This window comes from Dipodomys ordii, unplaced genomic scaffold, assembly GCF_000151885.1.
Source record: "Dipodomys ordii isolate 6190 unplaced genomic scaffold, Dord_2.0 Scaffold97, whole genome shotgun sequence".
Classification (NCBI taxonomy): Eukaryota; Metazoa; Chordata; class Mammalia; order Rodentia; family Heteromyidae; genus Dipodomys; species Dipodomys ordii.
Genome location: NW_012267313.1, coordinates 4,019,758 through 4,028,046, shown reverse-complemented (window position 1 = coordinate 4,028,046; position 8,289 = coordinate 4,019,758). Strand labels below are relative to the sequence as shown.

At 39.8% G+C, this 8,289-nt stretch overlaps 1 pseudogene; it reads right to left on the bottom strand.

The window, feature by feature from the left end:
- Positions 1 to 6,254: 6,254 nt before the first annotated feature.
- LOC105993506 overlaps positions 6,255 to 8,289 on the bottom strand; it is a 20,440-nt pseudogene continuing 18,405 nt past the window's right edge.

Genomic DNA, 8,289 nt, shown 5'->3' with positions numbered 1-8,289 from the left:
TCAGCAGTCATTGTGATGCCTAGAAGTGATCCCCAGTATCTTTAAAATAAATAAATAAATAAGTAAACAAACATGAACAGAAGATAAAAGAAGTGTGATTAGCATTTCTTGCAAAAAACCAAAACTGATAGAATACATGTATATGCAAGTGTATATATATATATATATGCATTTATACTCTATATACATATGTACATATACATATAGAGAGAGAGATTGATGAATGATTTGTTGTGAAGGACCAACTCATGTAATTTTGGAGACTAGGAAGGTGCACTGAACAATGGACCTTCCATCTGTAGGTTAGAGACCCAGGAAAGCCATTGAAATAGTACTAAACAAAACTTGAATCTGCAACTCAAACCAATAGAAGCAATGGGGTACTCTTAATCTGAGTGAATATGACTTGGATAGGGTGATTGTATAAACTGTGATTGATCTAGTTCATACACCACAGTGACAACGGATATCCTCATTCTACCAGGGCGTGCAACTCACATTTATTTTTTTGGTTGGTCATGGGGCCTGAACTCTGGGCCTGGGCGCTGTCCCTCAACTCTTTAGCTCAAGGTGAGCGCTCTACCACTTGAGCCACAGTGCCACTTCCAGCTTTTCCACTTAGTGGTACTGAGGAATCGAACCCAGGGCCTCATGCATGCAAGGCAAACACTCTACCACTGAGCCACCTTCCTAGCCCCAAACTCACACTTCTTTTGCCTTCTGTGGATTGGTTGATGTCCATCCACAATGGTGAGGGGAACTTTTACTGTTTGCCCACCCAAATCATAATCTCTTTTAGAGACACCCACACAGTTATACCTGAAACAGAGTTTTACTGGCTATTTGGGAATGGCTTTGCTCCAGTCAGCTGACAATTTAGCTACCATAAGTAGCATATGCTTGTTGATAAAAGGTACCCTATAAAGGTTTTAAAATAATAGATTTTTGTTTTAAAAAATGAGATCATACATCCTAGATATCCTCCCCCTTTACATAAACACATCATAGAAGTCTTTTTTTTGACAGTTCATTCCCACCATGCACTTGGTGCTTTTCTCTCAGCCACAGCGTTTTCTAGACAGAGGTACACTTGAAGCCTGGGACCAAGTTTAAGACCAGAATGAGGAAAGCATGACAGACTGAGCCTTGTACCGTTACTCCTTTAGACTCAGGACCCAGGAGGGTGGCACCAGAATAAGTGCCATGTAAAGGAATCAAGGATCAGTTGTAAATACTAGGGAAATAGGAGTAAAGTATTCAAAACAAGACACAGTGAGAAGCCATGCAGACTGAGACCCTGGCAGAAAGGGAAGAGCATGGGTGTAGATGCAAAGACAACTGTGAAGAGTCCTTTCTGAATGCTCTTATATATTGTTTTCTTTAATCATTGCATACCCAGAGAAGTCCTGTGAATAGATCCTAGCATCTCCATTATACTTATGAGCAAACCAAGGATGGACACATTCAAACAAACTAGTGAGGTCTCAAGGCCAGCAAATGGCAGAGAACCTATCTGCCTCAACATCAGGCCTTATCCATCATTTCCCGGTTCAGGCCCAGTGTTCATCTAGGTCAGAGCTCTGGTGAGTCTTACTCAGGTCTGGCTTAACCACATGACTCAGAACAAACCTTACAGGACACTAATAATTTGAAGGGCATAGCAAGTAAAGAAGGTGTTCGTGACAAGGTAGGACAAAAAGTACATCACTATCTGATTTTTTTTCCTGGTTGGAAAAGTTGTTTTTTTACTCTCTTTTCCTCCTAAAGTCAGTTGAAAAATGTTCCAAAGCCAGATGGCAGCTTTCCATTCTTTAATCTTGCATTATCTTAGTGTCTTCTCTGTACTTTCTCATCAGCTTTTTGACTGTCTTAGAAAGCCACCTTGGTCCCCCCTTTTCCTCCCTCAACTCCACCTTTAAAAATGACTTCCTTTATTCATCCCCTAACCATGTGAAGCTCTTTCAGCCTCTTTGTTACTACCTCATTAGATATATTGCATTCAGATGTGGGTTTCCCCCATTTGTGATGGTGACTTTCTGTCTTCATTCTGGTGGTGTCTCCCTCCCATGGCTTTGCCTAACACAGCAACTGGCAGAGCAGGAGCTCAGAGACATTTGTTGATGGAGTGGGTAGACATTTGGTTAAATTTAAGAGGGAAAGGAGGGCAAGTGTATAACATTCTGTGTAAACAGCATTAATGAAGGAAGGCCAAATAATTTGAATGCACATATGGTAAGGTAATTTGCCAGGCATGTAGATGGGCAATGCACTTGACCATATGAGAGAAAGAAATTGAACTTGTCTATTTTCCAAATGTTTTACCCAATCTTTTTCTTTCTAACTTACTTTATTATTGTTTTAGAGGTGATATACAACAGGGTTACCTTTACATACATCAGGTAGTAAGTGCATTTCCTTTCTCATAATGTCATCTGTTCCCTTATTCTCTCCCATTCCCTCCCTCCTGTCTCTACCCACGAGCTGCATAGTTCTCTTTCATCAATGTCCAGTGCAGCCAGTGTGCTCCAGTGCTGCACTTTTCACCACTTTTTCCTCTGATTCTGTGCCCTGCCCCACCTTCCCACAGATGTGCATGCAAATACACTGTATAGAAGGTAAAGAATACAGAGTCATCAGAAAAAGAAAATTCAAATTAAGATAAAGGGACTTTTTTCATAATTTGTTTTAACCAGTCCTTGCTACATTTTAGATACAAAGAATCCAACTGGGGTGACATTATCCAAAAAGAAGTTCATTTATTACCTGACTTATAAACAGACTTCCATATATCACTTTTATAATCACAATTAAAAAACTAAAATTCTAAAAAAAGTCCAACTGTAAACTCTTTATGTAAACATACATATATGTACATATACATCCATGATATTTGTTCTTTATATTGAATATTTATATAAACCTACAAATATGGATATACTTTATATGTCTCTAAAAAGCTTAATCACCTATGCCTAAAAATACGCTATTGCTAGTACACGCACTTATAGACATTGACATAGTATGTTTTATTTTATGAAACACTTCATCATAAATTAGTTCTTTCTTTGTTGAGGGAAGATTTGCAGAACAAAACGTCCTTACAATAGAGATGATGGTGATTCATTTTTAGTGACTCATGCCACTTTGGTTTCATAACTTTTTTAGTAATCTGATAATAGTAATGCTTAATTTGCCTGTGCTGCTCCAGAGCTCTGAAAATCACATAGGCAGTATACAGCAGCACACAGGCATTTCAGAATCTTAATTTGAGCCATACTAGTTTGGAGTATTTGAAGGCGATCTTAATTTTAATCCCTATTTATAGAACATTTGCATAGAAGGAGCTATTCTGAGGACTAAAGGTGGTACCTACCAAAGAATCTAACTCATATTTTGTTCCTAAAAGTGGTACATGTATTTTTATCCGTCTGATATCGAAATGATAATAAACCTCCGAGCAATAAGCACAAAAGGAATTAACATTCCATTAAACCAGAATGTGAATTTACATATTTTGGCCTACCTGTCCTATCAATCAGCAAAGTAAGACTTAGCTGCTTACCTAGCATGTGTGTGTGTGTGTGTGTGTGTGTGTGTGTGTGAGTGTGTGTGTGTGTGTGTGTATAGAAGGCAAGACTTATGTTCGTGTTATTGAGTATGTTATATGCCATTTACTATGCCTCTTGGTGAGGAGGGATAGGGGAATGATGAAAAGAAGAAAAGCAGAATTGGATGTTTTTGGCAATGATTTACCACAGTATCTTTATAGGTTAGATTTTATTTGTGTCATTGATGATAAATGCCCAGAGAAGTTAGGAAATCTTGCCAATGGTAGTAACAAAGACAGACACCATGAGAGGTAAAAATTGATAAAACAACAACAAAACAACAAACCAAAACAAAACACAAGTGTTTTATATTCCAGAACTTTCTGTGATTTCTTGATATTGTGATGACTCATTTGACTTACTATGACTTATAGCTGTGATTTGCAACAATTCAGGGAAGATATATTGAGAGCCTGTGTGCCAACCTCCAAGGATTTTGAGTCAATTGAGATGTATCAAGATCAGGCTCGAAGTGCTAGGTTTTTATGCTTCTCACATTCCACTCAACAATTCCCCTTATTCTTCTTCTTTAGTGAAAATGCATAACTAGATGTCTAATCTTTGGATGAATTATTTGTGTCTTGTTAAAACACAGGGGTGTTTACCAATCAGTATCAATAGTTAGATCAGAAATTTTTATGTTGTGTGAACAAGCCTGTATGGTGCTTGAATACATTTTTATGTAATGATGATAAAGCAAGATATCACATAACAACACAAAATGCAAAAGAAAGCTATGGACACCTTGCAAAGTCAACCTCACCAGATTCTCAGCTTTCTCTTGGTCCATGGTCCCATACAGGCAAGGATGAGAAATATGGAATAGCATAGAAGAACATCATGCTGTTACTAAAATCATGATTTTGAAAGTAAAATAGGAAAATTCTCTTAATAACTCCTTAAGGACAGGGACAAAAAGTTATGCTTACTACTTGATTCTAATTTTGTAAACACATGGCAGAAACGTGAGTGTGCATGTAAATGTGTCTGAGAGATAAAGAGCAAGAGAAACAAAGGAGGAGGGAGAGAGAGAAGGAATGGCATGAGTAGAGTCAGAGCCATGAGGATTTGATCCTGGCTGTACCCCTACCCTGCAGGTACCCCAGCAAGTTTAGGGCAAACCAGCCTCTCACTTTCACAGAACCCTTCTGCTGATATTGTGTCTTCTGCTTCTTGATAAACTGAAAACAACTGAACTTCTAACTCACAGAGGGTGAACATAAGGTGATCTGTGATCAAAGATTTCCTTTCCATATTACAGAGGCCAACCAGCATTTCTTGTCATGGCTTTCTGAAAGGTTTTATTCTTATTTGAATGTATTTTGATGCTATCATATATAAATATACACATATGAATATATATAACATATATATCATATCATATTTATATGTTGTTTTGAATAATACGACCTCATTGACTCTTCCTAATACCTATGAATAGGTCCTATAATTGTGTCCATTTTATAGGCAGGCAAAATGGGGCGTGCCGAGATTGATATTGAGCATATAACACACAATTATTGTGGTGGGGTGAGGTGTGGAACCTTCCCAGAGCTTCTCCTGAGCCATCTATTCTTCACCCTTACGCTGAGGGTGGGTTGGCGCGGAAATGTATAGATCAAGTCTTCTTATTCTTTGTATGACTGACCACACTCTATTAATAGGGGGACTATTTATTAACATTTAGCTTGTTACCACTTTTTAATTATTAAAATAATGATTACTAAAAGGCACTTATTATCTCTGTAAATGTGCAAAATTTGCAAAATCAAAGATAAACGCCCTAAATGATTAATGATGTAAAATTATTTTATAGAAGTTTATGTCCTTAACACTCTAATTATGGGGTTTTTCATTCATTGACTTGTGTTATTGACAGAGAAGGGGAGAAGCTGAAGGTGGTTTCTGGCTATTTCTATCTGCATTTTTAAAGTTAAGAGTAAGTGTGAATATCCTTTTTTTAAAAAGAAAAATCATAGAATAATGTATTTATTGAAAGTTTCTCAAGACTGAGGAAGGTTTACACTATATATTACCATTAAAAAGCAAATAGTAAACTCAATCTGAATCTTCTCCTTTAGCTGTCCCTGAAAGTCTCACAACAAACAGTAGCTCCTTGGGGTTTTTTCTCATCCAAACATTGTAGACCTCTGCTTTTCTCCGTACTATCCCCTCTCCTCTCCTCTCCTCTCCAACTTCAATTCTTCCCCTCTGGTACAGTTGAGGTGGGGAGGAAGCACAGGAAGATGAAGGTGTGTTAGGAAGGGAAGTGCATGTCTTTTGCATTATTTTGTTTTCTGCTCAAGGCTGGCTGTTCTACCACTTGAGCCAAAGCTCCAGTGGACAACACTTCGTTGAGTGCCTCTGGTGCTTGATTATAAATACAAGGCCTCTCAGAAATATTTTAAGATTACTGTTTGGTACAAATTCTTTTGAATCGCCCCATGCTGTACTCTTTAGTTTTACAATCTGATCATGTCACAGTAGTTTAGAACATAGCAAAGTTATTTTCAACGGTACCTTTCTGAGGCCAAGTAAGACACCACTTTAAATTGTCCAGCAGCAATTTGAGAGTCTTTGTGCATTCTTCCACCATGTTGAAGTGGATGTGGATAGCATACCACCCTCCACTGCCCTTGGCATCCTCTAGCATGCCCAGCTCCGAGTACACGGTTCTTTCTTGAACTGTTGCATGCAATCCAGGAAAGCCAGCATAGCACGGTCAAATTTGTTTTCCAAGAAAACATTCTGACAATGCAGCCGGACACAGTGATCTGTCAATGACTTCAGATAGGAATGGTTTCCACCGGCGATGAGTTGATAACTCTGAAATTTGAGTCCAATGGTATTGGCGAGAGCGAGGAGCAACAGGCGTTCAATCCCCAGGCAGTGTTGATCTCCGCCCAGCTTACCAGAACACGGGTCAGCTAGCCCAATCTTAAGTTATTGATGACACCCAAGGGGCCTTCCTTCCAGATCTGGAAGGTGACATCGCAGATGTTGGTTGTGCTCAGCTTGTACCTCAGCTGGTTCTCCACTCTGCTCAGCTGATCCGTCAGTTCGAGCTGTTGTGGCTCCAGGGTGCAGTACTGCACGGCCTGTTGGTGCAGCTCTGCGGTCTCTTCCTGGGGCGCGTTGAGGTCGTGGCCTGCTCGCACCCAGGTCTGCTTCAGGTCCTCCAGCTCCTCCGTCAACCTTGCCTCCGCCTTCTCCAGCAATGCGGGCAGCCAGGTCTTCAGAGCCCCCCTCTCCTCCTGATCCATCAGCAACCCAGTCTCCAGGACATGTCTGTACGCCTGGCAATCCAGCTCCGCCTGAGAGTCGAGCGTCCCGTTGCTCCAAAAGATGGTCATTTCACCTCTCGCAGAGAGGGTGCTCCACCACTTTTTTGCCCAAGAGGATGGCAAAAATGAGCACAATGGTCTCTTGGCTTCCTTAATTTTGGAGCATATACATTTAAATTTTGTGACTGCATTCTCTCTCTCTTCCTCTTTACCCTTCCCCTTTATCCTCCCCACACGGCCTTTCAAGTAACTCTTTCCTAAACAGTAACAGATCTGGGTGAAAGGGAGCCCTATTACACTGTTGGTGGGAATGTAAACTGTTCAACCACTCTGGAAAGCAGTATGGAGGGTCCTCAGAAAACTAAACACAGAATTACCCAATGTTCCATCAATCTCATTCTTGGGCATTTATCCAAAAGACTTATTATCCAAAGGATATGGTAAGGCTACCTGCACAACCGTGTTCATTGCAGCACTTTTTACCATAGCCAAGGTATGGAATCAGCCTGATGCCCTTCAATGGATGTATGGATCAAGAATTTGTGGTGTATGCCAGACGCTGGTGTTCATGGCTGTATTCCTAGCTACTCAGGAGGCTGAAATATAAGGATCAGAGTTTCAAGCCAGCCTGCTGCAAGAAAGTCTGTGAGATTCTTCTTTTTTTATTGTAAAAATACCATACAGAGGAGTTACAATTACATGGGCAAGGTAATGAGTACATTTCTTATCAAGCATTGTAGCCTCCTCCTTTGTTTCCTCTTCCCATCCCTTCCCATCTCGCACCCCCGTCCCAAAGTTGTAAAGTTCGTTTTTCAACATAACGACTTGTACATCTCATTGTTGCAATGGGTCCACCTGTATCCCTAGATAATTGATTTGTTTTTTACCTTCTCCTCTACAAATTATACCGACATCAAATACAATGAAAGTAGGGGTTATACCATGGGGGAGGGACATACAAAACAACAAAGAAATCATCTTATAAATATGTTAGAAACAATCACAAGAAAGAAAAACACATTTGAATCCTTATCTAGGGGTTCATTTCACCTAACATCAACTTATCTGATCTTTTCTGCTTGTCCCAGACATATACTAGTTATTGCAGATAAGGGAAACCAGGGGACCTATGTTTCTTTGGGCCTGGCTTACTTCGCTTAATATAATTTTTTCCAAGTCTTTCCCTGAGGGGCATCTGGGTTGGTTCCATATCTGCAATAAACATAGTTGTGCTGGTAGCTTTAGTATGGTCTTGTTTGTGATCATTTGGGTAGATTCACAAAATTGGGATTGCTGGGTCATAGGAGAGCTCTATGTGGAGTCTTTTGAGGAACCTCCATACTACTTTCCAAATTGGTTGAACAAGTTTACACTCCCACCAACAATGCAGTAGGGTT